We start from the raw sequence: 11,412 nt of genomic DNA on the forward strand, positions 1-11,412 counted from the left end.
ATAATGGACGTGATGTTAGACATGGTCTCATGTTGTAGCTTACAGAAGATGAACCCACGTGATGCCCACTTACAGATAACCAACACACGACATTCCCCTCCTCTCTACTGCCGCCCAGCGTCACAGCCTAGCGGTGACATCACTGGAGGACTTCAGGCAGTGACAGAGATTCCACATTTATCAGCTGTGCGATGACGTCACCCGGGTGTACCAGACGTCGACTTCAGCTTGTGAAAGGTGTAGAAAACGTGATGACGTCAGGCTCCGCCCCCACTGCGTTTTGACGTTTGACGCTGCGATGCCATAGGGGGGGGGGGCTCGGTGATAAGATGGCGGCTGGAGGGTCCCCGGGAGGTGAGTGAGGGGCCGGGGCACTAGGGGTGCGACTGGTGGTGTCTGTTATATTGGGCTGTCTCCATGATATCATCATATACTGTATATACCCCATCATATAGAGCATATACTGTATATACCCCATCATATAGAGGATATACTGTATATACCCCATCATATAGAGGATATACTGTATATACCCCATCATATAGAGGATATACTGTATATACCCCCCATCATATAGAGGATATACTGTATATACCCCATCATATAGAGGATATACTGTATATACCCCCCATCATATAGAGGATATACTGTATATACCCCCCATCATATAGAGGATATACTGTATATACTATATACCCCATCATATAGAGGATATACTGTATATACTATATACCCCATCATATAGAGGATATACTGTATATACCCCCATCATATAGAGCATATACTGTATATACCCCATCATATAGAGGATATACTGTATATACCCCCCATCATATAGAGGATATACTGTATATACCCCATCATATAGAGGATATACTGTATATACCCCCCATCATATAGAGGATATACTGTATATACTATATACCCCATCATATAGAGGATATACTGTATATACTATATACCCCATCATATAGAGGATATACTGTATATACCCCATCATATAGAGCATATACTGTATATACCCCCATCATATAGAGGATATACTGTGTATACTATATACCCCATCATATAGAGCATATACTGTATATACCCCATCATATAGAGGATATACTGTATATACCCCATCATATAGAGGATATACTGTATATACCCCCCATCATATAGAGGATATACTGTATATACCCCATCATATAGAGGATATACTGTATATACCCCCCATCATATAGAGGATATACTGTATATACCCCCCATCATATAGAGGATATACTGTATATACTATATACCCCATCATATAGAGGATATACTGTATATACTATATACCCCATCATATAGAGGATATACTGTATATACCCCCATCATATAGAGCATATACTGTATATACCCCATCATATAGAGGATATACTGTATATACCCCCCATCATATAGAGGATATACTGTATATACCCCATCATATAGAGGATATACTGTATATACCCCCCATCATATAGAGGATATACTGTATATACTATATACCCCATCATATAGAGGATATACTGTATATACTATATACCCCATCATATAGAGGATATACTGTATATACCCCATCATATAGAGCATATACTGTATATACCCCCATCATATAGAGGATATACTGTGTATACTATATACCCCCATCATATAGAGGATATACTGTATATACTATATACCCCCCATCATATAGAGGATATACTGTGTATACTATATACCCCATCATATAGAGGATATACTGTATATACCCCCATCATATAGAGGATATACTGTATATACTGTGTATACTATATATACCCCCATCATATAGAGGATATACTGTATATACCCCCCATCATATAGAGGATATACTGTGTATACTATATACCCCCATCATATAGAGGATATACTGTATATATCCCCATCATATAGAGGATATACTGTATATACCCCCCATCATATAGAGGATATACTGTATATACCCCCCATCATATAGAGGATATACTGTATATACTATATACCCCCCATCATATAGAGGATATACTGTGTATACTATATACCCCCCATCATATAGAGGATATACTGTGTATACTATATACCCCCCATCATATAGAGGATATACTGTGTATACTATATACCCCCATCATATAGAGGATATACTGTGTATACTATATACCTCATCATATAGAGGATATACTGTGTATACTGTATACCCCCCATCATATAGAGGATATACTGTGTATACTATATACCTCATCATATAGAGGATATACTGTGTATACTATATACCCCATCATATAGAGGATATACTGTGTATACTATATACCCCCCATCATATAGAGGATATACTGTGTATACTATATACCCCCATCATATAGAGGATATACTGTGTATACTATATACCCCCATCATATAGAGGATATACTGTGTATACTATATACCCCCATCATATAGAGGATATACTGTATATACCCCATCATATAGAGGATATACTGTATATACCCCCCATCATATAGAGGATATACTGTGTATACTATATACCCCCCATCATATAGAGGATATACTGTGTATACTATATACCCCCCATCATATAGAGGATATACTGTGTATACTATATACCCCCATCATATAGAGGATATACTGTATATACCCCATCATATAGAGGATATACTGTATATACCCCCCATCATATAGAGGATATACTGTATATACTATATACCCCCATCATATAGAGGATATACTGTGTATACTATATACCCCCATCATATAGAGCATATACTGTGTATACTATATACCCCCATCATATAGAGGATATACTGTGTATACTATATACCCCCATCATATAGAGGATATACTGTATATACTATATACCCCCATCATATAGAGGATATACTGTGTATACTATATACCCCCCATCATATAGAGGATATACTGTGTATACTATATACCCCCCATCATATAGAGGATATACTGTGTATACTATATACCCCCCATCATATAGAGGATATACTGTGTATACTATATACCCCCCATCATATAGAGGATATACTGTGTATACTATATACCCCCCATCATATAGAGGATATACTGTGTATACTATATACCCCCCATCATATAGAGGATATACTGTGTATACTATATACCCCCATCATATAGAGGATATACTGTATATACTATATACCCCATCATATAGAGGATATACTGTGTATACTATATACCCCCCATCATATAGAGGATATACTGTGTATACTATATACCCCATCATATAGAGGATATACTGTGTATACTATATACCCCCCATCATATAGAGGATATACTGTGTATACTATATACCCCCCATCATATAGAGGATATACTGTATATACCCCATCATATAGAGGATATACTGTGTATACTATATACCCCCATCATATAGAGGATATACTGTATATACCTCATCATATAGAGGATATACTGTATATACCCCCATCATAGAGGATATACTGTATATACTATATACCCCCATCATATAGAGGATATACTGTATATACCCCATCATATAGAGGATATACTGTATATACCCCCCATCATATAGAGGATATACTGTATATACCCCATCATATAGAGGATATACTGTATATACTATATACCCCATCATATAGAGGATATACTGTGTATACCCCCCATCATATAGAGGATATACTGTATATACTATATACCCCCCATCATATAGAGGATATACTGTGTATACTATATACCCCCCATCATATAGAGGATATACTGTATATACCCCATCATATAGAGGATATACTGTATATACCCCATCATATAGAGAATATACTGTATATACTATATACCCCCCATCATATAGAGGATATACTGTATATACCCCCATCATATAGAGGATATACTGTGTATACTATATACCCCATCATATAGAGCATATACTGTATATACCCCCCATCATATAGAGGATATACTGTATATACCCCCCATCATATAGAGGATATACTGTGTATACTATATACCCCCATCATATAGAGGATATACTGTGTATACTATATACCCCCATCATATAGAGGATATACTGTGTATACTATATACCCCCATCATATAGAGGATATACTGTGTATACTATATACCCCCCATCATATAGAGGATATACTGTGTATACTATATACCCCCCATCATATAGAGCATATACTGTGTATACTATATACCCCCATCATATAGAGCATATACTGTATATACCCCCCATCATATAGAGGATATACTATATATACCCCCCATCATATAGAGGATATACTGTGTATACTATATACCCCATCATATAGAGGATATACTGTGTATACTATATACCCCCCATCATATAGAGGATATACTGTGTATACTATATACCCTCCATCATATAGAGGATATACTGTGTATACTATATACCCCATCATATAGAGGATATACTGTATATACTATATACCCCCATCATATAGAGTATATACTGTGTATACTATATACCCCCCATCATATAGAGGATATACTGTATATACTATATACCCCCCATCATATAGAGGATATACTGTATATACTATATACCCCATCATATAGAGGATATACTGTGTATACTATATACCCCCCATCATATAGAGGATATACTGTGTATACTATATACCCCCCATCATATAGAGGATATACTGTGTATACTATATACCCCCATCATATAGAGGATATACTGTATATACTATATACCCCCCATCATATACAGGATATACTGTGTATACCCCCATCATATAGAGGATATACTGTGTATACTATATACCCCCCATCATATAGAGGATATACTGTGTATACTATATACCCCCATCATATAGAGGATATACTGTGTATACTATATACCCCCATCATATAGAGCATATACTGTGTATACTATATACCCCCATCATATAGAGGATATACTGTATATACTATATACCCCCCATCATATAGAGGATATACTGTGTATACTATATACCCCCATCATATAGAGGATATACTGTGTATACTATATACCCCCATCATATAGAGGATATACTGTGTATACTATATACCCCCCATCATATAGAGGATATACTGTGTATACTATATACCCCCCATCATATAGAGGATATACTGTGTATACTATATACCCCCCATCATATAGAGGATATACTGTGTATACTATATACCCCATCATATAGAGGATGTACTGTGTATACTATATACCCCCATCATATAGAGGATATACTGTGTATACTATATACCTCATCATATAGAGGATATACTGTATATACCCCATCATATAGAGGATATACTGTATATACCCCATCATATAGAGGATATACTGTATATACCCCATCATATAGAGGATATACTGTATATACCCCATCATATAGAGGATATACTGTATATACCCCATCATATAGAGGATATACTGTATATACCCCATCATATAGAGGATATACTGTATATACCCCATCATATAGAGGATATACTGTATATACCCCCCATCATATAGAGGATATACTGTATATACTGTATACCCCATCATATAGAGGATATACTGTGTATACTATATACCCTCCATCATATAGAGGATATACTGTGTATACTATATACCCCATCATATAGAGGATATACTGTGTATACTATATACCCTCCATCATATAGAGGATATACTGTGTATACTATATACCTCATCATATAGAGGATATACTGTATATACCCCATCATATAGAGGATATAATGTATATACCCCATCATATAGAGGATATACTGTATATACCCCCCATCATATAGAGGATATACTGTATATACCCCATCATATAGAGGATATACTGTATATACCCCATCATATAGAGGATATACTGTATATACCCCATCATATAGAGGATATACTGTATATACCCCATCATATAGAGGATATACTGTATATACCCCATCATATAGAGGATATACTGTGTATGTAGATCCTAAGTATTGTGTTAGCGCAGATCCTGTTGTGTCTACTTGGGAAGGTGGAACTTTCGGTGACTTATGGGAAGGTGGAACTTTCGGTGACTTATGGGAAGGTGGAGATCCGACTGTGACTGCTGGGTAGTAGACTTCTTACTTGGACAACTGATAAAGCCAAGATCCTCCTCTGACTACAATAGAACGGTGACTACTGGACAAGTGGGGTTCAGGCTGTGACTATTGTGGAAGTAGAAGGGTTTGGTTATACCTTTTGGGAAAATGAAGTGGGACCTCTTAGAATGGAGAAGGGGAGATTATGGAAGTCCTCCACCCTGAGGCGTCAGTCGGACCCTAAGATAAGGCCTCACTAGAATAGATGCCCCTCGGGTACAGTTGAAGCCCCGCACTCCCCATTAAATAGAATAAAATTAGAGAGTATTCCCTATTGGGTCTGGTTGAGCTCTCGGTCTCACAGCAGCTTCACCACAAGTCTCCACAGGTGGACTGGGGCCTCGTCTAAGAGGGGCTGAGCTAGCGAATTACAAGTGTCTAGAATGTGGTTGGAGGGCAGAGCGCCCCCTAGTTAACTACAGTCATGGCTGTAAATGTTGTCCCCCCTGAAATGTTTCTATAAAATGAAGTATTCCTCACAGGAAAGGATTGCAGTAACACAGGTTTTGCTATACACATGTTTATTCCCTTTGTGTATATATATATATAGATCTCCTCTCCTCTGTATATATATATATATATATATATATATATACATAGATCTCCTCTCCTCTGTATATATATATATATATATATATATATATATATATATATATATATATATATATAGATAGATCTCCTCTCCTCTGTATATATATATTGCAGTAACACAGGTTTTGCTATACACATGTTTATTCCCTTTGTGTATATATATATATAGATCTCCTCTCCTCTGTGTATATATATATATAGATCTCCTCTCCTCTGTGTATATATATATATATATATATATATACATAGATCTCCTCTCCTCTGTATATATATATATATATATATATATATATATATAGATCTCCTCTCCTCTGTATATATATATTGCAGTAACACAGGTTTTGCTATACACATGTTTATTCCCTTTGTGTGTATTGGAACTAAACCAAAAAAGGAGGAAAAAAAAGCAAATTGGACATAATGTCACCAAACTCCAAAAATCGGCTGGACAAAATTATTGGCCCCTTTCATAATTGTTGAAAAATTAGATAGTTTCAAGCTTGTGATGTTCCTTTATACTCACCTGGGGCAAGTAACAGGTGTGGGCAATATAAAAATCACACCTGAAATCAGATAAAAAGGAGAGAAGTTCACTTAGTCTTTGTGTTGTGTGTCTGTGTGTGTCACACTAAGCATGGACAACAGAAAGAGGAGAAGAGAACTGTCTGAGGACTTGGGAACCAAAATTGTGGAAAAATATCCGTCGACCTTTGAATGAAATGAAACGCTATGGAGGAGACCCAGGAGGACCCCGCTATGGAGGAGACCCAGGAGGACCCCGCTATGGAGGAGACCCAGGAGGACCCCGCTATGGAGGAGACCCAGGAGGACCCCGCTATGGAGGAGACCCAGGAGGACCCCACTATGGAGGAGACCCAGGAGGACCCCACTATGGAGGAGACCCAGGAGGACCCCACTGCTGACACAAATATAACAAAGCAAGACTACATCTTGCCAAAATGAACTTGAGTAACCAAAACCCTTCTGCGAAAACGTCTTGAGGACAGATGAGACCAAGATAGAGCTTTTTGGTAAAGGACATCATTCTACTGTTTACCGAAAACAGAATGAGGCCTACAAAGAAAAGAACACAGTACCTACAGTGACATATGGGGGAGGTCAGTGATGTTTTGGGTTGTTTTGCTGCCTCTGGCACTGGGGGCCTTGAATGTGTACAAGACATCATGAAATCTGAGGATCACCAATGGATTTTGGGTCGCACTGTACAGCCCAGTGTCAGAAAGCTGGGTTTGTGTCCGAGATCTTGGGTCTTCCAGCAGGACAATGACCCCAAACATACGTCAAAAAGCCCCAGAAATGGAGGCAACAAAGCGCTGGAGAGTTCTGAAGTGTCAGCAATGAGTCCAGATCTAAATCCCATTGATCACCTGTGGAGAGATCTTATAATTACTGTTGGGAAAAGGCGCCTTCCAATAAGAGACCTGGAGCAGTTTGTAAAGGAAGAGTGATCCAACATTCCGGCTGAGAGGCGTAAGAAGCCTATTGATGGTTATAGGAAGAGTGGTCCAACATTCCGGCTGAGAGGTGTAAGAAGCCTATTGATGGTTATAGGAAGAGTGGTCCAACATTCCGGCTGAGAGGTGTAAGAAGCTTATTGATGGTTATAGGAAGAGTGGTCCAACATTCCGGCTGAGAGGTGTAAGAAGCTTATTGATGCTTATAGGAAGAGTGGTCCAACATTCCGGCTGAGAGGTGTAAGAAGCTTATTGATGGTTATAGGAAGAGTGGTCCAACATTCCGGCTCAGAGGTGTAAGAAGCTTATTGATGGTTATAGGAAGAGTGGTCCAACATTCCGGCTCAGAGGTGTAAGAAGCTTATTGATGGTTATAGGAAGACACTGATTTCACTTATTTTTTCCAAAGGGTGTGCAACCAAATATTAAGTTATGGGTGCCGATAATTTTGTCCAGCCCATTTTTGGAGTTTGGTGACATTGGCCCTCATTTTCTAACAGGATCCCGACACTTTTTGTCGGGTTTTGCGCCGACAGAATTTGCGCCAGAATCTGGCGCACAACCCGTCAAAATCAAAATCACTCAGAGTGAAAAAAAAAACGATAAAAGTGGCGTTTTTCCCGACAAAAGGGGCGTGTTCCCGACAAAAAGAGAAAAAACCCTCCGAGTGGGAAGAAAACTCACAGGAAAACCTGTGAGTTTTGCTTCACAGAAACCCGACAGCTCAGAGCTGTCGGGAGTGAATCCTGCTACCCCCAGCATGGAACAGGGTCTGTTCCATGTTGGGGTAGTAGTAGAGGGGCTGAGGGATTGATCGCACCGGGTCTCACTTCTGAGACCCGATCCAATATAAAGTTATTAAGCAGGGAAGCGGGCGGCATGTTCTGATCCCCTGCAATGTACAGTAAACTTTCATTTTTAAATTCCCCACCAGGAGCCCTGAATGGCCGGGACAGAGGAGCCAATCAGGGCTCCTGGCAGAGTTTTAATATAGAAGCGCTGTGGTGGGCAAAGATGTATAGAATTGCTGGGGGGTATATATCTGGCCCCTCCAGCGTTTCTATATATCTTTCCCCCTGCGGCGCTTTATCAAACTTAGTGGTCGATGCGCTTGAATAAATGTACTGCCCCCCCAGAGAGCTATTATATATCTATACTGACCCCCGCTGCACATATTTATATATATACTGACCCCCGCTGCGCATATACTGACCCCCGCTGCGCATATATATATATATATATATATATATATATATACATACATACTGCCCCCCCCTCAAGCTGCGCATATTAATCTTCATGTTCTCCCTCCCCTGGCTGCCAATGAATGAAAACTCTATTAGCAGGGGAGCGGAGGGCTGCTGCCCGCTCTCGCTGCTAAGAGTTTGTCATTCATAGTGGGCAGCAGCTGCAGATCATGCTGTGGGGGTCAGACATATGGATATATATCTGACCCTCACATCATACATATACAAATGGCGGCTCACCGCTATGAGTGACAAGCTATTAGGAACAGCAGCGCCAGCCTCCCTGCACTGCTTTACTTGTCACTCATAGCGGTGAGCCGCCATTTGTATATGTATGATGTGAGGGTCAGATATATATCCATATGTCTGACCCCCACAGCATGATCTGCAGCTGCTGCCCACTATGAATGACAAACTCTTAGCAGCGAGAGCGGGCAGCAGCCCTCCGCTCCCCCGCTAATAGAGTTTTCATTCATTCATTGGCAGCCAGGGGAGGGAGAACATTAAGTCTAATATGCGCAGCTTGGGGGGGGGGGGGGGTCAGTATATATATAAATATGTGCAGCGGGGGTCAGTATAGATATATAATAGCGCTCTGGGGGGGGCAGTACATTTATTCAAGGGCAGCGGCCACTAAGTTTGATAAAGCGCCGCAGGGGGAAAGATATATAGAAACGCTGAAGGGGCCAGATATATACCCCCCCAGCAATTCTATACATCTTTGCCCACCACAGCGCTTCTATATTAAAACTCTGCCAGGAGCCCTGATTGGCTCCTCTGTCCCGGCCATTCAGGGCTTCTGGTGGGGAATTTAAAAATGAGTTTACTGTACATTGCAGGGGATCGGAACATGCCGCCCGCTTCCCTGCTTAATAACATCTGATCAGATCGGGTCTCAGAAGTGAGACCCGGTGCGACCAATCCCTCAGCCCCTGTACTACTACCCCCAACATGGAACAGACCCTGTTCCATGATGGGGGTAGTAGTACAAGCACTAATGTAGTCAGAATTTGCAGAGACTTTTTTTCTGTGGCACAGAATACAACCCTGCGACAAAAAAAAAACCTGAGACAGAAAGAAAGGGAAATTGGGCGACAGATTAGTAAATCACAAGTAAAAAAAAACCCTAACACACTCCAGTCTTCGTAAATGAGGGTCATTATGTCCAATTTGCTTTTTTCTTTTTTTGGTTTAGTTCCAATACACACAAAGGGAATAAACGTGTGTATAGCAAAACATGTGTTACTGCAATATATATATACAGAGGAGAGGAGATCTATATTATATATATACATATATACAGAGGAGAGGAGATCTATATATATACAGAGGAGAGGAGATCTATATATATATATACAGAGGAGAGGAGATCTCTATATATATATATATATATACAGAGGAGAGGAGATCTATATATATATATACACAAAGGGAATAAACGTGTGTATAGCAAAACCTGTGTTACTGCAATATATATATACACAGAGGAGAGGAGATCTATATATATATATATATATACACAGAGGAGAGGAGATCTATATATATATATATATACAGAGGAGAGGAGATCTATATATATATATATATATATACACAAAGGGAATAAACATGTGTATAGCAAAACATGTGTTACTGCAATATATATATACAGAGGAGAGGAGATATATATATATATACAGAGGAGAGGAGATCTATATATATATATATATATATATATATATATATATACATACAGAGGAGAGGAGATCTATATATATATATATATATATACAGAGGAGAGGAGATCTATATATATACAGTGGAGAGGAGATCTATATATATATATACAGTGGAGAGGAGATCTATATATATATATATACAGAGGAGAGGAGATCTATATATATATATATACAGAGGAGAGGAGATCTATATATATATATATATACAGAGGAGAGGAGATCTATATATATATATATATATATATATATATATATATATATATATATACACAGAGGAGAGGA

General features: G+C 38.7%; 1 protein-coding gene across 1 annotated transcript in view; it reads left to right on the forward strand.

Annotated features, from left to right (window-relative positions):
- Positions 1-217: 217 nt before the first annotated feature.
- LOC130340395 (calmodulin-binding transcription activator 2-like) overlaps positions 218-11,412 on the forward strand; it is a gene marked incomplete at its 3' end in the record, with an annotated part of 31,392 nt that continues 20,197 nt past the window's right edge. The window contains 1 exon segment of the mRNA XM_056554183.1: positions 218-354.

This window comes from Hyla sarda, unplaced genomic scaffold (assembly GCF_029499605.1).
Source record: "Hyla sarda isolate aHylSar1 unplaced genomic scaffold, aHylSar1.hap1 scaffold_59, whole genome shotgun sequence".
In the NCBI taxonomy this organism is placed as follows: domain Eukaryota; kingdom Metazoa; phylum Chordata; class Amphibia; order Anura; family Hylidae; genus Hyla; species Hyla sarda.